This window comes from Chrysochloris asiatica, unplaced genomic scaffold (assembly GCF_000296735.1).
Source record: "Chrysochloris asiatica unplaced genomic scaffold, ChrAsi1.0 scaffold00026, whole genome shotgun sequence".
NCBI classification, from domain to species: domain Eukaryota; kingdom Metazoa; phylum Chordata; class Mammalia; order Afrosoricida; family Chrysochloridae; genus Chrysochloris; species Chrysochloris asiatica.
Window position 1 is genome coordinate 14683143 of NW_006408544.1, and position 20000 is coordinate 14703142.

Genomic DNA, 20000 nt, shown 5'->3' on the forward strand with positions numbered 1-20000 from the left:
GAACCATTAGATCCATTTTAGAAGAAGTGCAGCCAGAATGCTCCTTGGAGGCCAAGATGGCCAAACTTCGTCTCTCATACTTCGGACATATTGTGAGGAGGGACCAGTCACTGGAGAAGGATATCATGTTTGGTAAGGTGGAGGGTCAGAGAGAAAGAGGAAGACCCCCAACGAGATGGACTGGTCAAGTGGCAGCAACGATGGACTCAAGCATGGCAACAGTAGTGAGGTTGGCCCAGGACTGGGCAGTGTCTCGCTCTACTGTGCATGAGGTCGCTATGGGTTGGTACCAACTCGATGGCACTAACAACAACAACGAGTCAAACTGACTCAACAGCATTAACAACAACTTTTTTGGAAAAAAACAAAATCTTTACGTAGTATATTTGTATGTTGTTAGGTGTCATCGAGTCGGTACTTATCCATAGCAAGCTTATGCACAGCAAAACAAAACACTACCCCATCCTGGGCCAACCTCACTATTGTTGCCATGCTTGAGTCTATTGATGCTGCCACTTTGCCAGTCCATCTCGCTCGGGGTCTTTCTCTTTTTCTCTGACCCTCTACCTTACCAAACATGGTATCCTTCTCTAGGGACTGGTCCCTTTTGACAATATGTCCAAAGTTTAAGAAAAGAAAATTTACCGAACTTGCTTTTTCTTGTTGTTGTTCTATCCTTTAGTCTGTCGATACTCTCAAAAACAAAGAGATTCATTCAATGTTAGCTTTTTACATTATGACTGCCCACCTTCATGCTTCCTCTCATTGGTTCATCATTATCTTGAGATTTTCCATCAAAAAGAGGTTGACCAAAACAAGTCATATTTTTAAAATCTTTAGTACATCTGCTATAAAAAACAGATTATGCTATAGAGTGGTAAAGAGTTGCTCAATTTAACAGAATTGGCAGAACTTCTCACCAGATGTACTTTAAACAACTAAATGTTTAGCTATCACAATATTCTTTGACTTTATTATTTATTGATTTTTAGTGACTTGCACTAGCAGAATTTCTGAAAGTATTTTATAACATGAGAGTACTTCTAAATAACATTAAATAACACAACAAAAATACAGCATTCTTAGACAAGTCTAATACCATCTAGTGGCATAGTCTCTCTTATCTATTTATCAAGAATAGTCAGGTTTACATAAATATATGAGGGTATTTCAAAAATTTTGTAAAAATGTTCATCTTTTAATTCCATTTTTCCACAAACTTTTTGAAGCCTCTTTATATATAAGAGTATATATACTCAGGTAGATGGGTAAATTGTTATTTGAAGGGCAACTTTAAACAAAAGAAAGTACTTCTGCTGAATCAAGAGTTGCATTTATGTCCAGAGGTCAATTATGCTGTGAATTAAATATGGTCCTTGTTTCTCAGTTCCTGTTTCTACTGCCTTGTGCCATTTAATTGCTTATGAGCACCCTCTGGTGGAAGGCAAAACCTACTGCCTTCTAGTTGATTCTAACTTACAGATCCATATAGGGGAGGGTAGAACTGCCCCCAAAGGATTTCCAAGGCTGTAAATCTTTACATGAGCAGACTGCCACATTGTTCTCTGTTCTTGAAATAGAAGCTTGGTTGGAAATGGGGAGAGTGTTGACACATTGTGAGGACAACAACCAATATCATGGAAAATGTTGTGTATGACCTATTGAATGGGAAATGAATTTGTTCTTTTAAACTTTCACCTGAAACACAATAAAATGTTCAAAAACAGAAAAAGAAATGGATATGTTACAAAGCAATATCTAAAAGTATAACAGGTTTCCTATTCAATATCTATGAGATGAACTTAATAAAATTAAGAGCTAGGACAACTTTAAGAAAGGGCTATTCCCTATTGTTGCAGTGACTTTGGGAGCCCATTTAAGTCTATAAAGAGAAACCTTTAGATTAAATATACATAACCAATGTGTAAATCAGTATTCTTCCATGGATTAAAACAAAGCAATTCTTGTTCTTTTGTGTATTTAGACTGCATTGTGCCCTTTTACGACTTTTCTTCCATCAATGTTTCATGTGATACTCCCTTTACTATGAATCTACATGTATAAAAATATTGGCAAGCTGATACATACAGAGAGAGCACTGTACATAGATCAAAAGATTTAGGTTAAAAATATCTGAACCTGCCTCTTATACATAATTTGATCTTGACTAAGTCTCTTCTCCAAGTATGAAAAAATGGACTAGCAAGTTCCTTTTTCTTGCCCTGCACAAACTTTTCAATCTGATGATCAAGGATATAACCTGACCTATCTTTCCCACTTTCTTCTATTGTATTCAAACATATTCCTAGCTCTTGCCTGAACCTAGGCTTTTGCTCATACCATTATTCTTGCCTGGGCTTCTCTTACCATTCTTTTACAGCTGCGCACTTCATCGGTATGTAAGGATCTTATTAGAAAATTAGAAAAAGCATTTCTTCAACACTCATCTTAAAACCCCCATCTCCTCCCAGAAGCTTTCTGTAACTTCCTACATTTCAAAATTTCCTAAAGCAATTAAATTAGTAATTAATAACACCCAGTGACCTTGGATAAATCTTTCTGAAACAAATCTAAGTCCTAGTGTAAAAGAGTATGGAGATAGCTTCTTACTTCCTCTGACTTCACAAGAGAGAAGAATTAAACTCCATTGTTGTTGTTTAGTGTTGTCGAGTCAGTTCCGACCCATAGCAACCCTATATAGGGTTTTTGAGGAGCAGCTGGTGAGCTTGAACCTCTGACCTTGAGGCTCAAACCAACTTTGCAGTCCAGCACACTAACTCATAGTGCCACACTATGAGGCCTCTGCCCTCTAACCTTCTTACCAATTCTGATACCAACCATCCCTCCCACAGCACTGTACTTAACAGCTGGGTCCAACAAATCAATGCAATGCCACACAGAACTCACAGACCATACTCATGATTATGGGCTTTATTAGGGGAGTTAACAAGCTACAATTCAGAATCAGAAATGCTCAAGATACATTTCTTTACGTCTCTGTCTGGTTCTTGGCCTCTCAGCCACATGGCCCCTTGGCCGCTGTCCTGTTTGAACAATGTTACAACTCTCTTAGTGCTGCCAATAAATGCCCACTCCACCCTAAATCTCAGCCTGAAGGTTCTAGGCTCCTGCTTCTTAGGTTAGCAAACCTAACTCCACCAATTAATTAAGTGCTTGGAGACGCCACTCCACAGGCAAGCATGAAGGCCTGAGCTTTACTAATTCCATGGGCCAAGAAGTCCTCCTCTTGTGCTCTGGCTCTTGGTTCTGCTGCTGCTACTCCTCTGCCACCAAAACTTTCTGTTCCTGAACTGAGGAAGTTCAATGTACAGAGATCTTGGAGTTCAAAGGATGCACTTCATTCCTGGCTTATTACTTGTTGGTACCCCTTTTACTTTTGAGATGGTTCAAAATTGACCAATCTCCACATTATAGTACCAAGTTTTTACAATAATCACTCACAACAGAATCATTAATATAATCCTGTCAGCATCTTCCCTTACCTTCTCTTACCCAGATTCATCAAGAAAAAGTTGTTTGGTGGGAGTCACAAAGTCTTAAAGTAGTTACAAAGTAGTTAAAGAAATACTACATTAAACAATTTACTATTATCTGAGACAAGAATCAGAATTCCAGGTGGGGGCTAAGTAGAATGCAGCAGTGGAGATTTTTATAGTGAGAGTTCTTACGTGGGTGGGCCAGCATCTAACTATAATATGAACCAGGACCTGGACCTGAGTGAAAAAAAAAAAAGTCAAATTTACAGGACTCAAAACTCCTGTCATCATATAAAGGGGCTTCAAAAAGTTCATGGAAAAAATGCAATTAAAAGATAATAGAACTTTCCCATGAACTCTGTGAAGCCCTCTTGTATATTCATGAGAACCTGTCCAAGTCATATACTTCCTTAATGGGTACAATGGATCAGTGGGCCTGGTGTAGGAAAGAAAAGGGGAAGGGAAGGAAGTGTCTCAATAAATAAGGAAATTTCACCCCTAAAATTCATATTCATGTATCATTTGCACTTAAGCAAGGAAGTTTTTGGAAAGACAAGGCAATTTTTTTTTTTTTTTTTTTTGGTGGGGAGGGGGGAAGATAGCCAGGTATCACTACACGTTTTCTTAAACAACAAAATCCCAAATCCATTACCACTTATTCAAACTCATGACAACCCCATGTGTTACACAGTAGAACTGCTCCAGACGGTTTTTTGATGGTAACTACATGGAAGTAGATTGTTGTTGTTGTTGTTAAGTGTCATCAAGTCGGTTCTGACCCTGAACAGGGTTTCCGAGGCTGTAAATCTTTACGGGAGCAGAAAGCCTCATCTTTCTCCCGCGGAGCAGCTGGTAGTTATAACCTGCTGACTTTGCAGTTCACAGGCCGATTCGTAACCACTACGCTACCAGAGCTCCTTTGGAAGTAGATTACTAGACCTTTTTTCCATGGTACCTGTAGGTAGGCTAGAACCACTCAACTTTAGTTTAGTAGTTGAGTGCATACTGTTTACTTTCTTAGAGAGGTATAAAACGAGTGACTATAAACTTAAACTCCGAAGTTATAATAATGCCAGGGTTTGAAATCCTAGCACTACTGGTTCATAGTTAAATGGGTTTGAACAACTTTCTTGTCTTCTCAATGTCTCAACCTCCTTCTCTGTAAAGTTTCTAACTAATACAATTGCTGTGAGGATTAAAGAATTAATATAGATATATGCTTGATGGCAGGAATTTTGCTTTGTAATTCTGGAGAACCAGACACCAACAGTACAATGTGTATATATTTGTTCATTTGATTTGTGAATAATCTCAAAACATGTAGTTACTCTTTAGAAGACAAACTTAGGAGAATGAAAAGAGAGGCAGAGATAAGGAGAAAATATTTGCAACACATATGTGAAAAAGGACTTTTATTCAAAAACTCATAAATAAAATACCTAATTATAAAGGGGGCAAAGGATTTCAAAAGACAATTCACAAAAGATAATAAACCAATGGAAAGCATCTAAAAAGACGCTCAACTTCATTTGTCATTGTTGTTAAGTTCCATCAAGTCAGTTCTGACACAGGCATTCCAAGGAGCAGTGCTTATTCTACAGCATCACATCAGGATCCCCTATATGTCATTAGGAAACTGCAAACTAAAACAACAATGAGATGCTACTATACAATGCCACACCTATTAGAAAGACTACCATCCAAAACACTGGCAATATCATATGCTGGAGAGATGTGGAGCAGTGAACTCTAATTCATTGTTGGTGGGAATTCAAAATGGCAGAGTCATTTTGAGAGACAGCCTGGTAGTTTTCTTACACAGCTCTACATAGGTGTATCATATAATCTAGCTATCACTTTCCTAAACATTTACTAACATGACTGGAAAACTTGTGTCCACACAACCTGAGTTCACACAAATGTTTACAGTTTTTATTTGTATCTGCCAAATATATAAATTTGGAGATGTTCTTCAAGAACTGAATGGAAAAACTAATTGTGATATATTCATACAAGAGAATATTAGTTAGCAATTTAAAAACAATCTATCAAGCGATGGAAAGACACAGAGAAACCTTAACTGCACATTTCAAAGTAAAACGAGTCTAAAAAAGCTATATAGTTTCATATTATTCTAACTATATAAAATTCTGCAGAAGACAAAACTATAGAGACAATAAAAAAGATCAGTGATTTTGACCAACTGCTCTGAAATGGATCACATTTTAGAAGGCCCTGTATAGAGTGAGAGAAAATGTGGAACAAAACCCAAGGTGATATAAAAGACCAAGCTTTATTGGTGGACTAGACTGGAGGAACCCAAAACTGGGGCCCTTGGTCACCATCTTCTTGGATCAATTTTCAGTCAAGCAATAGATACATATATAGGGGAAAGGGTACAACAATATTAGCGAGGTATGCACACCACAGAATGGCCAACCATTCAAAATAAAAAAAGCAGCATTTACCTAAGGACAAAACTTAGAAGGGTTGGGAAAGGAGGAAGAATGGAAACGAGAAATACAGGAAGAAGTGGAAAAGTGATGTTATACTGAAGGGTTTGCAATCATCGGGATGAAATGAAGTATATGATTTATTGAATGTAGAAACTGATGATCTGCTTGTAAACCTTCACCCAATTCACAAAAAAGGTTTTAAAAAAAAATGTATCAGGTGCTCAGGGAGTAGGAGTAAAGGGATGAATAAATAGAGTACAGGGCATTTTAAGGGTAATGAAACTATTTTGCAGGACATGTGACATTATGCATTTGTCAAAACACACAAAAGTATATAAAACAAAGAGTAAATACTAATGTAAACTATAGACTTTAGTTAATAATAAATAATCTTAGTATCTGTTCAATTAACTAAGTGGTATTGAATCCTACTCTAGGCAGAGAATGTAGCTGAGTGCTAAGCTAATGGAACAGTTTCTGCTGTGATGGAACTAATGTGTCTCTAGGCTTCTTGTTGTTGTGAAGTGTCATCAAGTCAGTTCTGACTCATAACGACTCTGTATATGGTTTTTGAGGAGTGGCTGGTGGGTTTGAACCACTGACCTTGAAGTTAACAGGCTATGTTGTTGTTGTTAAGTACTATCAAGTCGATTTTGACCCATAGTGACCCTGTATAGGGTTTCTGAGGAGCAGCTGGTGAGCTTGAACTGCCAACCCTGCAGTTCAAAGCGCCTCTGCAGTCCAGCACATTAACCCACAGTGCCACACCAGGACTCCAGCAGGTTTATAAATAAAATAGAGAACATACTAGTTCCATTTCAATGCTCTACACTGAATTTGTCATCCTTACTGAGAATGAACTTGTGTAGTTTACCACATTTCCATTTCACAGATAAGTTCACATCCTTCCCCAAGATCACAGAGCTAATAAATAACAAAGCAAAATCAGAATTAACATGTTAGTTTTTAAACTTCTTTTAACATCACCTCCACACTAAATGTGACCTAACCTAGCTAAGTTGTTTCTAATTTATTGGGGTGAGGGGGCATAGCACAGGTGAATCATGAAAAAGAACTAAAATAAAATGTAAAGTCAGTGTTGTTGTTGTTAAGTGCCATCAAGTTGGTTCTGACTCATAGCGCTCCTGTATAGGGATTCTGAGGAGCGACTGGTGGGTTTGAACTGTCAACCTTGAGGGTAGCAGTCAAGTGCTTACCCTACAGTACCACACCAGGGTTTGCTAAAATATATAACTGTATTTTAAGGTAAATAAAGATGATAAATGGAGCCTTGAAGATGCAATAGTTAAGCACTTGGGTGTTAACCAAAAGTACGTGGTTAGAAGCGACCAGCAGCTACACTGTAAAAAAGACCCAGTGATCTGATCTGGTAGGGATTATAGGAAATCTTATGGTCAGCTCTACCCTGTTCTATATATAGGTTTGCTATGAATTAGAATCGATTTGACAACACACAACAAGAACAATGAATAATTGGTTTTTGGCACAGTTGGCTTATAAAACCCTAGAAATTTGTAAATAAAGTTACCACTTTCACTTCTGTATATTTCTCAGTTCATATTAACATTAACATAGTAATTCTGTTATTTGAATTACTGTATGAATAAATCAAAGTGTACTTTAAAATACTGCTGTTAAAACAGCAACAGATGACACTTGAAGAAGAGTTGACACAGATTTACAAAGTTTCCCCTGGGTCCTGCTCAAATAGCAATGTTTATATGATGATGACTTGCAGTAAATTCCACATGTTTATATATATTATCATCCTGCTTTGTATGGGGCAGCCCAGTGCACTTCTCAAACTAACTGAAAAACAAACTTTCCTAAGTGTTTTTTGAGTTGTGTCCAGAAGAGAATACTTTCTATATGCTACTTGAGATTTCATACCATAATGGATTACACAAAAGCAAAAAAGAGTGAATTTTTTTTTTTCTGTTACTGAAACTACTATAAACAAATACCGAACAGAAAACTATGTGTTAAAATAAAAGTAAATGTATTTGTTCCGAAAATTTATATTTTATTTAATTGTTATTGTTTAATTAGGCTCTATGAAAATATCTCTCGATAGGTATTCAGCTCTTCATGTTAAATGGGTGAAAAATCTATCTTGGGTGCAGTGTGTTCAGGTTATAAAAGCACCAGTGCTTATTTTATCTCCTTACAAAGTGTTGCTGAGATAATTACTGCTGACAGCTTTATTCAAGGTTCATTTCACTTTTTCTGCTATTTTTCTCTGGTTAGAAGTTCAACAGAACCCATGGGAAGCCACACCCCTCACACCTGTTAGGCTTCTTCATGTTACGAAGGGCTAGTATGGACATGTCACTTCAAATTAGCATTGTACCAGGGCGCTAACTGTGACAATTACTTATCACAGGTTTAACTAAAAAAAAAAAAAAAAAAGTTTCTAATTCAACCACAAAAACAGTGTCACAGAATGTAATTTAAACCTGTTAAAGCAGGTTGCATAAAAAATATTCAGAGATCCATAGAACAGGTTCCCAGGGTTGAATTTTATGCAGGAATGCTATGCAAGTGAACATTTCCATTAAAACAAAACTAAGCCAAAAAGGTACATAAGGCAGAGTTGGCAATTATACTTTACCAGCCCACAATGATGATGAGGGGGTCTTGGTAAGTTTTCTTCATGAGTTTCTCTCAACTTGATTATTTGCTTCATTTTATTAATCTTTCGTGTCATTTAACTGGCACTAATTAAATAAAGAAAATTACAGATACAGGAAGGCAGTTAAATCTAGATTTACCAAGGAAAGAGATATAGTATAATACAATATAGAAAGGAAGCACTTTCTTCTAATATTTGTTTTTTTTTTTCTGCTTGAAAACAAAAACAAAAAAAATTATCATTAAGGAGGGTAGACATTAACACAAAAAGGAAAAACCTCACATTCTTAAATGTGTTTCAGGCTAGTTATTATAGGTCTCTCTGTTTCAAGTGCAAAATAATCTCAGAATTACACCACCTCTGTAAGACCTGAGACAGTTGGAGGTGGTTAATATGGACTGCTGTGAGGCTAATTGTGGATCTTGAGTTAATTACTCTCTCATGATAGAGGATTTAAAAAATAAATAAAATTGTCTTTTACCTAATTTTGCTTCAACTTGGACTTAAGAAAATAACGAATCATTATGGCTCTGAGCTAGATACTTCATTATTTTGTTTTAGATGAAGATCTAGAAAGTCTGGGAAATATTTCTATAACATATTGATATTAATCACTAGCATAACAATGATTAACAAATCTGACACAACCTGACACAATTTGATTCAGGAAATGACCAGTCTCCATTACTTGGTCAGAGTTAGTAGGAATTCAGTACTGTTATACAGACACACACAACACCAAATTAGCTGGAGTATACGTGCTGATAGAAACTGACTCTGAGACAGAATCTAAAAGTATTAAGCACTTATGAGAAGCAAAGGACAAAATAATGATACTGAGCAGTTCAACAGAAGAAATTAATTGCTCATCTGCAGAAAATCACATTCAGTGATGAATGAAATCAGTTTCATTGTAATCTTGATATGGCAACATAATTTTAGTACCCTAGAGTTGACAAATTTTAAAAGCATCATATAGATGAAAGCTGCATTAGAAATACAGATTTTTTTTTTCTCTCAAGTCATAATACAGAAGAGAGTTCTTATGCTGGTGGGGGTGGGGGGGGGAATCCATCAAGGTATTTTTCTAAATATTTCTAACATTTAGAAAGTCACTTATTAACAAAAGCATAATAAAGTCAACATAGGAAATATTGATTATCAGAGTTCAAAATTGTATCAAAACAAGCCCTTTGCCCTATTCTATAACCACAACATATTCACCGAGAATCAAGGGCAAATCTTCAAGTTGGCTCCTCAATTTAAGTCTAATAAAAAGGTTCTGCTAGTGGAAAAGACTAATTATTAGAGAAAGCAACTGTATGAGTCAGTTGTGACTTCAGGTTTTCACAACCACAGAACCTTCAATATACAAAGGTACTTCTCAAGTCTGCTTTGTATGCATAAAGAGTACTGACCAGCCATTTGACACATGCCTAGTCAATACTGGGATGTCATTTACCCCACAACATTGTGGAACTCTTTGGATAGTAAACACAGGATCTCTGGATGTTATTCCAGCAGCATCTAATTCCTTGGCAAAGCTCAAGCAGTTAAGCTAACAGCTTTGGTCTTAAAACATGGACACAGTGCCGCTGGGCATTTGTCCTGACTTTTTTGTCTGGGTGGAAAAAAGTCCAAATTAACGATATCAAGTTAAGCACACAAACATAAATGGGTGCTATCTTTGAACCAGTTAGAACTGGTTCAGTCATGGCCAAAAGTCAAACTAGGAGGGACTTGAATTTGCAAAATATTGGTACCAGGAATGGAAAAAATTACAGGTTGCAGTCCTGAACAGGAGACTCAGAAGAAAAGTAATGAGCTCCTCAGGAGCCTGAATGACTGCCAGGACTGTGGAGGGTGAAGCACATTCATAGCAGTTCCATCAGCAGTCATCTTTGAGCAGGGTACCACTGTGTTCAACCTTCCCAGGCAAGATGTTTGGTTGCTATACAGTACAGATGTTGTCCTTGTTTTCTAAAAGGGAAATAAAGTATATAGCAGGGAGTCAAAGTGTAATTTTCCCTGGCTGGGCTATCTATTCCAGGAACCAACATTTTGCAAATTCTGGCATGTCTCAGTTTTCCTTCATCAGCCCTGACTGAGTTGGGAAGAACCAACTCAAAGTCCTGAACCAGATGAAAGATTCCCTCCTTCCAGCCAAATGATTTTTCTTCTTTTACCCAGCTCCCATAGCGCTTACTGTAACCTCTTGAATTCTTGTTTTGTGTTTTTTTTTAAACTTTGCCTGTGTCTGTATTTAGGTAGCAGATTCTAGGGTTGTTGAAGACATTGCCTGGATCTTACATTTTCATTGTGCTCCGACAGTGCTAAGTACATGCCACTGTTGTTGTGTGCCATCTAGTTGGTTCCAACTCATAGTGACCCTACATAGTCTCCAAGGAACAGCTGGTGGACTTAAACCATCAACCCTGTGGTTAGTAGGCTAGTGCTTATCTTAAAACACTACATCAGCAAGCAATGCAATAAATGTCTACTGATTTAATGTAAACAGTTTCCTTACTTTCCTTTCTGAAGAAAAAATGCAATGTTGATGTTAAGTGTCATCAAGTTGGTTCCAACTCATAGCAACCTTGTATAAGGTTTCCAAGGAGCCTCTGGTAGGTTTGAAAGGCTAACCTTGTGGTTTGTAGCTAGTGCTGATCCTACAGTGCCACACCAGGAGTCCAAAATGCAATGGACACTTGTAATTTAGTAGATAAGTACATAATCTACCAATATAACAATGCAAAGCTTGGAAAGTACTAAAAAAAAAGAAAAAGAATCACTAAAAAATATCATCAGAGTTTAAATAGCTGCCTGATTAGCCTTGGGCCAGCGTGAAAAGTATAAAGCTCAAAATGTATAACATGAGACGAAATGTTTAAATATAATTCAGTAGTCATTGATAAAGAGTCAAAATATCAAAAATGACAGCTTAGTGCTGCCCATTCATCTTACTTGATGAACCCATATGTGACAGAATTAAACATAGGGTTTTCTTACATAACATTATTTATGCCAATGCCAAACTTAGTATAAAGTGAAAGGTGTGCTGAAGTGTTAATTCTCTAAAACAGGAAGAAATTATTTCTGTGTGCTAATTATAAGTTCTACTTTTCAAACAACTAATCAACCTGTAACTTTGAGCTGAATAAATTCAGTGGGAAAAAAAAAAAGTTACAATTAAAAGAACAAAAGCCTCTCACCAGAGTATTTCAAAATGTAAAAACTGAAAACTTTTTTCCAGAGACAATATATATATATTATTTATACATTTTGATCAATAGATACTAAAATAAAACAAGAAAATATTCTTTTAAAAAAATCTGGAACAAAATGAGATGATTTGAGAATGAATGCTAACTTTATTTTTAAAAAGGAGTTCTCGTATTACTGTGGGATAAGCAATGGACTGCTAACTGCAAGGTTAGTGGTTCAAACATACTAGCTGCTTCTGGAGAAAGATGAGACTGTCTGCTCCTGTAAATATTTACAGACTCAGAATTAAACATGCAATCAAGATGCATTGATAATTACTGTGATTAAAATGTGAAAGTTGGAAAAAAGAGGAAGGATCAGAAAATATGGCCTCAATGACAGAAATGTTGCTGGAGATGGCATCAAAGAATTTTGATGTAACTTATTATCTATACCTTTTTAAAACAACATAAAAGGCGACTATATACATGGAGTCCTGGTGTGGCACTGCAGGATAAGTGCAGGACCGCAAAGTTGGTTTGAACCGCAAAGTTGGCGGTTCAAACTCCCCAACCATTCATTGGAAACCCTATACTGGGTGGCTATGAGTCGAAACCAACTCAATGTCACCTAAGAACAACAAAACACACATGGATCTGACCAGATGGAATACACAGGAACCAAACTGACTCCATCTGTGGGAAGAGCTAGGAAAAGCTCAGTATCATCAGCCAAAACAAGGTCAGGGGCAGACTGTAGAACACACCATCAATTGCTCATTTGCAAGTTCAGTTTGAAGCTGAAGAAAATGACAACAAATCCACAAAAGCAAAATATGTCCTTGAACATACCCCAACTGACTTTAGAGACCATCTCAAGAACAAATAGATTTGATGCATTAGACACAAATGAATGAAGACCAGGAGAACATCATAGAAAGAAAGCAAAAGGCCATTAAAATGACAGGAAAGAAAGGAGACTCTGAAGCTAACTCTTGATTGTAGAGACACTAAAGCAAATGGGAAGAAGTGAGGAAGTCAAAGAGTTGAAAAGAAAATTTCAAACGGTAGTTCAAAAAGACAAAGTCAAGTATTATAATGAAATGTGCAAAGACCTAAAGTTAAATAACCAAAAGGATGCTCAGCATTTCTCAAGGGAAAGAAGTGAAGAAAAAAAATTCCAGCCTCAACTTGGAATACTGAAGGATTCTATGGGTAAAATATTGAATGATGCAGAAAGGATAAGGAGATGAAAGGAATATACAAGTCACTGTACCAAAAAGAAATGGTCAATGTTCACCCATTTCAAGATGTAGCATATGATGAAGAACCAATGGTACTAAAGAAGTCCAAGCTGCACTAGACGTATTGGTGATAAACAAGACTCCAGGAATTGATGTAGATGGATCTTGGCTTAAAGTAGGGAACAACAGAAAAATGCTTCTTGTGCTTTATTGACTATATGAAGGCTTTCAACTGTGCAGATCATGACAAACTATGGATAGCATTGCAAAAAATGGGTATTCAAGAACATTTAATTGTGCTCATGAGCAACCTGTACATAGACCAAGAAGCAGTCATTCAAACAGAACAAGAGGATACTGAATCGTTTAAAATTGGGAAAGATGTGTGTTGGGGTTGTATCTTTTCACCATACTTATTCAATCTATATACTGAATAAATAATCTGAGAAGCTGGATTATATGACGGAAGAACATGGCATCAGGATTGGAGAAAGTCTCACTAACTGTGATATGCAGATGCTACAACCTTGCTTACTGAAAAGGAAGAGGACTTAAAATATTTACTGATGAAGATAAATATAACTGGACCAATAAATAATACCATGATAAATGGAGAAAAGACAGAAATTGTCAAAGACTTCAATTTACTTGCATCCACAATCAGTGCCCATGGCAACAGCAGTCAAGAAATCAACAATGTGTTATGTTAAACAAATCTGCTGCAGAAAATCCCTTCTTTTTTAAATGTTCAAGAGCAAATATGTCATTTTGAGGAGGAAGATGGAGTCTGACCCAAGCCATGATACTTCCAATTGCTTCATATACTTGTGAAAGTTGGACAGTGGATACGGATGAATGGAGAAAAATCAATGCTTTTGAATTATGTTGTGGAGAAGAATACTGAAAGTATCATGGGTTGCCATAAAACAAACAAAATCAGTGTTAGAAGAAATGCAGTCAGAATATTTCTTAGAAGGCAGAATGGCAAGACTTAGTCTCTAGTACTTTGGACATGTTATCAGGAGGGACCAGTCCCTGGAGAAGGAAATCATGCTTAATAAAGTAGAGGGTCAGTGAAAAAATAAGAACCCCCACCCCCAAACAAGATGGACTGGCACTGTGGCAACACCAATGGGTTTAATCATAACAATTGTGAGGATGGTGTAGGATCTGGCAGTATTTTGTTTTATCATGCATAGGGTCTCTATGAGTGGGAACTAACTAGCTAGCACCTAACAACACAAATACAATTGTTATTCAGGAGCTGAAATTAGTTTAAATTTACTAATTTTTAGTTAATCCCTTTCATTTGCTAAATTATAGATTACAATTGTATGGAAATAGAGGATTTCAGTATTGAAAGGAATTTTGGAGTTAGAGGTAGAGAGGATAAAAAAGGAGAGATTATATACACATATTCCATTATTTATTGGGGCATTAACCATGTGCCAAGCACTTTAAATGCATGCTGTGTTGTTATTAAGTGCTCTGGAATCAGTTTCGATTCAAAGGACCCTATATAGTGCTCTGAGGAGTGACTGGTGGGTTTGAACCACTGATCTTGTGGGCAATGTGAAAGCAGATATATTTCAAGCCAAGGAGTTAGGTGATCCAAATGCACTTAAGAAAGAAAACTCACACTACTGTATGGAAGTTAAATTTTGGGAAATAAGACAGAAAAATGATGAAATAAGATAGAAAAAATGATGACAGCCTAAACTGTGGTAGGAATGCAAGACAGACAGATCAATGAACCAAAAGAACAACAAAAAAGCCATAGTAATTCTTGACATTGTTTTCAAAACCAGTGAAATTAAAGAATTATAATGTTCAGTAGCAAGAATTTATTTGCCTGCATATAAAGATACCAATTGATTGCTTTGTCTTAATGTTATATTTTAAGATCTGTCTCTATATACATTGTCTTTACCTTAAAACAATGTTGGGTAGTTTTAAGAATGGGAAACTGAGGACTGAGGTTTATTCATTCAACATGTATTTATTCAATACCTACTGCTTGAACAAAACTAAAAACAATAACCGCCCTCATGGAACTTGCAGCTTAGAGTAGGAACAACTATTACTTGAAAAAAATATAAAATCACAATTGTAAATGAAGTGAAAGAAAGACTTCCATAAATGGCTGAATTGGACAGACTAGGGAAGAGGATGACTGTTCCAAGTAGATGAAACAACATTTCCAATGGTCCAGTGTTGGGAGGGGCATGACACATTATAAAAACTGGCAGGAGACCAGTGTACCTTGAGAACAGAGAACAAGGGGCAATATAACATAAGACAAAAAAGAAGAAATATGCAGGATTCAGAATATGCAGGCTCTGGAACACTGGTCATGTTACACAGTTTGGTTTTTATTTGGAAAGCTACTAAGGGTTTAAGAAGCTCTGGTAGCATAGTGGTTACGAATCGGGCTGCTAACCTCAGGGTCAGCAGTTCAAAACTACCAGCTGTTCTGCGGGAGAAAGATGACGCTTTCTGCTCCTGTAAAGATCTACAGCCTCAGAAACACTGTGCAGGGTCGCTATGAGTTGGAACCGACTCCATGGCACATAACAACAACAACAACTAAGGGTTTAACCAGAGAGATTATTTGAGCCGATATACATCTTTAATGATGTTTAAGGAGTACTGGTGTGGCACTGTGGCTTATGTGCTGGACTTGCAAAGTTGGTTTGAACCACAGGTCTGCAGTTCAAGCTCACCAGTTGCTCCTTGGGCAGTTCAAGCTCACTATGGGTAGGAATCGACTCGACAGCACTTAAAAACAATAACAATATCTTTAAATAATAATAGTCATAATGATACAGCACAGAAAATGGATTGAAGGGAAATGAGTTTGGAGGCTTTTGCTAAAGTTCAGATTCAAGAAATTGGTAGTGTCTATTAGAGTGGTGACCATGGAAATGGACAGAAGAAAACAAATACATATATATATATATTCTGTCAGGTTAAAACTGAGAGAAATTTATAATTTAATAACATTAGCAAGAGGGAGAGATGTGTCAGGAATAACACCTTTTAAATCTTGAAACAAACTATTCCATAAGATCACCTTTTAGTTAAATAACACCCATCAGTACTGTACCCAATTAAAAATTTATCTATATGAAACAAAATGGTCAACATTTACTCAAAAGCAAAGACAAGAAGACAAGGAGGCCTGGAAATGAGATAACTGGAAACAGACAACCAGAACTGAAATAAGAGATAGTTGGCACATTGTAAAACGTATAATCAATGTCAGAGAAAATATTGTACAGAAATAATTGGGAATTTAATTTGTTGTGTAAACTTACACCAAAAACACAGTAAGATATTTTAATTTTCAAAAAGAATGATTCCTTTTTAGCTATAAAACTATATAGATGGTGATACCAATCATTAAATTAGGGAACTTCAGAAGGGGAACAGGTGTGCCAAGGGAAAACATGAATTCAATTCGGAATATATGAAATTTCAGGGTTCTTTGGGGCGTATGAACGAACCCTGGTGGTGCTGTGGGTTAGATGTTGGGCTACTAACGACAGTTCAAAACCACCAGCTACTCTGCAGTAGAAAGATGAGGTTGTGTGCTGTCTGCTCCCATAAAGATTTATAATCTTGGTGGAGCGGGCAGTGGTGATAGTGGTGGCAAAGGCAGCAGCTGTGGGCTTGTCTTGTAGCTGTTCACTGAAGTCATGGGTTACCACTGCAACTACGAGGAATGAAGGAGGAAGCAATGACTCAGGATTCTGGAGACAGACACTGTCTCCCTTCTCGTTTCCCACCCCCACCCCCCTCAGTCTTAGTTGGTTCCTCCAGTGAAATGCAGGCTATGACTCTGATGTTAGTGATGAGAAACAGTGTGGAGAATCCAGCAGAAGGAAAAAAGGGACAAATGAAAATGACTTAACACTCAAAAAGCCATTTCAGAAAGAAAAATATGGAAAGGTGGCACATAAACAACTTGTAGCAGAATTGCTGGAGAGGGCAGAAGAAATAGAAGGTTTTATCTCATAGTATGGCTGCTTAACAAAAGCACAAAAAGTTTATCAATGATTTTATTATTTTATACTATGATGGCAAAAGAACAACTTCGTAAGATTGTGGGGAAATGACAAAACAGACTTGGATGCTACACGAGAAAATCATAGATTCCTATGAAATGAGGAAGGTTAAATGGACTTGATTTGGGAGAAGAGACTTACAAAGAAATAAGACAATAAATTATTCAAGGGATACTGCACAGCAGATCTCAGTAGATACAAAGAGAATATGTTTGGATTTAGGTGGTAAGGAGGAAAAGAAGTAATTTTAGGAAAAGGTCAGTTTTTCTGTGGAAATAAATGCTGTGATGTAAAATAAGGCTTAAAGATCAAAGTTAATTTTGATTATTTTTGAGAATGGTGGAAAGAGAAATCAAGGGTATGTCAAGAATGTCCCTTTAAATTTTCATCACAGGAAAAAAGAAGTTAACAAACAGAAAGAAAAGCAAACAAAAAAGATTTCATTGTGAAGAGTTATCCATAAAATAATCTAGATTATCTTCTGAAAAAGAAATTTCCACAACAAAACAAAAAAATATAAACGGCATTCATCCTCCAAAAAAACCAACAGACTCTATAAATAGAAACTCTGCTGAAGAAGAAATTCCTTCAGAATCTGATCTTTGGAAGAGTCTGCGCTCAGAGTGATGTGGCACACTGTGGGATAAAACACTGGACCATAAGGTCGGTTTGAACCACATGGTCAATGGTTCAAATTCACCAGGGACTCCTTGGAAAACCTATACAGGGTCGCTATGAGTCGGAACTGGCTATATGGCACTAACAACAGCAACTCTCAGAGACAGATGAAAAGTCACAAGAATAACAATTTGATGAGTATTTTGAAGATTTATTTTTGTGATATATGAGAGAGAAGCCTACATTTCTTAATGTGAATATAACTTTGAAACTCTATAAAGTTTCATTTGTAAGCTAAAAAAAACCAACTAACTAAAAACTAAATAACAGTTGTACACTGTGCCACAGGGTTGCTATGAGCTGGAATCAACTCTATGGCATTGGTGGGTAGGTTGGGGGCTCTAAATGGAGTGGATAAGAAAGTTCATCTGAAGCTCATAAGGGGAACTATTAAATCAATAACCACAGCTAGGCAGACTCCAGGGACCAGTAGTGTAAAGGACCTTCCAAGTTTTCATACTTTCTCTGTGCTGCTGCTGCTGTTGTTGTTAAGTGCTGCTGATTCGGTTTCAACTCACAGAGACCCTTTATAGGATTTTCAAGGTTTTAAATCTTTGCGAAGCAGAAAGCCCCATATTTTTCCCACAGAGAAGCTGATGGGTTTGAACCACCAACCTTGTGATTCACAATCCAGTGCTTATCATATGGAGCCATGCAAGTTACTAAATAGCAATCTATAGTATCTTTCATGTTTAAAATGGCAATAGCACTTAATATCACTCTGGAGTTCTATAATTCAATAAGTAAACCCTCATTCTTCTTGGACCAACTATCAACACTCATGGAAGCAGCAGTTAAGAAATCAAACGACATATTGCATTAGGTAAATCTACTGCACAAGACCTTTTTGAAGTGTTGAAGAGCAAAAATGTCAGCTTGAGGACTATGGTGCGCCTGACCCAAGCCATGCTGTTTTCAATAACCTCACATGCATGCAAAAGCTGGAGAGTGAATAAGGAAGACCACAGAAGAATCAATGCTTTTGAGTTATGGTGTTGGAGGAGAACATTGAATGTGCCACGGGCTGCCAAAAGAACCAAGAGATCCGTGTTGGAAGAAGTGCAGCCACAGTGCTCCTTGGAGGCCAAGATGGCCAAACTTCGTCTCTCATACTTTGGACATATTGTCAGGAGGGAATAGTCACTACAGAAGGATATCATGTTTGGTAAGGTGGAGGGTCAGAGAAAAAGAGGAAGACCCCCAACGAGATGTATTGGCCAAGTGGCAGCATCGATGGATTCAAGCGTGGCAACAGTAGTGAGGTTGTCCCAGGATCGGGCAGTGTTTTGTTCTGCTGTGCATAAGTTTGCTATGGGTCAGTATCAACTCGATGGTACCTAACAACAACAAGTCAACTAATAGGGTCAGAGGTGAAAAGGGCTACAATGATGGTAATTTCTTCTCCTAAAGTGTTAAACGCTTACAAGGAATTGAATCTGTCAGCTATCTATAGACCACTGAAACTAAAAGAAAGGAAAAGAAAATATTGCCAAATAGGGCACACAGTAGTCATGCTTCACAACAAATAAGAAAAACAAAACAAAACAAAACATAGCTTCATAATAAATTACAAAAAAGCCTAGATTCCATTTTCCTCTCACATTTCACATAAGTAGGATTGTGATCACAATGGATGTAGCATGCTCATCATTAAGCTGATCATAGTGAAGCTATGTGAAAAATAAAGATGATAGGCTTTCATAGATGCCCAGTCACTGATCTTCCTCTGCTAACAGGTAGTTGTTGTCAAATGCCTTCGAGTCAGTTCCAATCCATAGCAACCCTATGTAGGGTTTCCAAGGAGCAGCTGTTGAGCCTGAATCATCAACCTTATGTTCACACCGACTGGCATATTAACCACAGTGCCACACCAGGATTGCTAACCTAAGCAACCATGAATTTTCTTCTGTTTGGGTTCAAAGCTACTTATTTGAACTGCTACTTATTAATTATGTATTTTAAGAATATACCTCAGCTTGTTCATTTGTAAAATGGGGCAAGCAATAGGGTTGTTATGAAGATTAAATGAGTTAATATATGTGGCTTAGACCAGTGCCTGGCATATTAACTGTATTTTTAAACAGTTATGTAATATTATCATTCTCAAAGAAGCAAGTCAAACTTGAGCTTAAGCAAAGCAAAGGGACCAGAAACATTCTTTAAGAAAAATCTCTAAATGTTTATAATAAGTAGAGCTAGGGA

General features: G+C 37.0%; 1 protein-coding gene and 1 pseudogene across 1 annotated transcript in view; one reads left to right on the plus strand and one right to left on the minus strand.

Annotated features, from left to right (window-relative positions):
- The window catches only part of LOC102838044, a 39596-nt pseudogene extending 21635 nt beyond the window's left edge, over window positions 1–17961 (plus strand).
- FAF1 (Fas (TNFRSF6) associated factor 1) overlaps window positions 1–20000 on the minus strand; it is a 665112-nt gene that overhangs the window by 278023 nt on the left and 367089 nt on the right. The window lies entirely within an intron of this gene.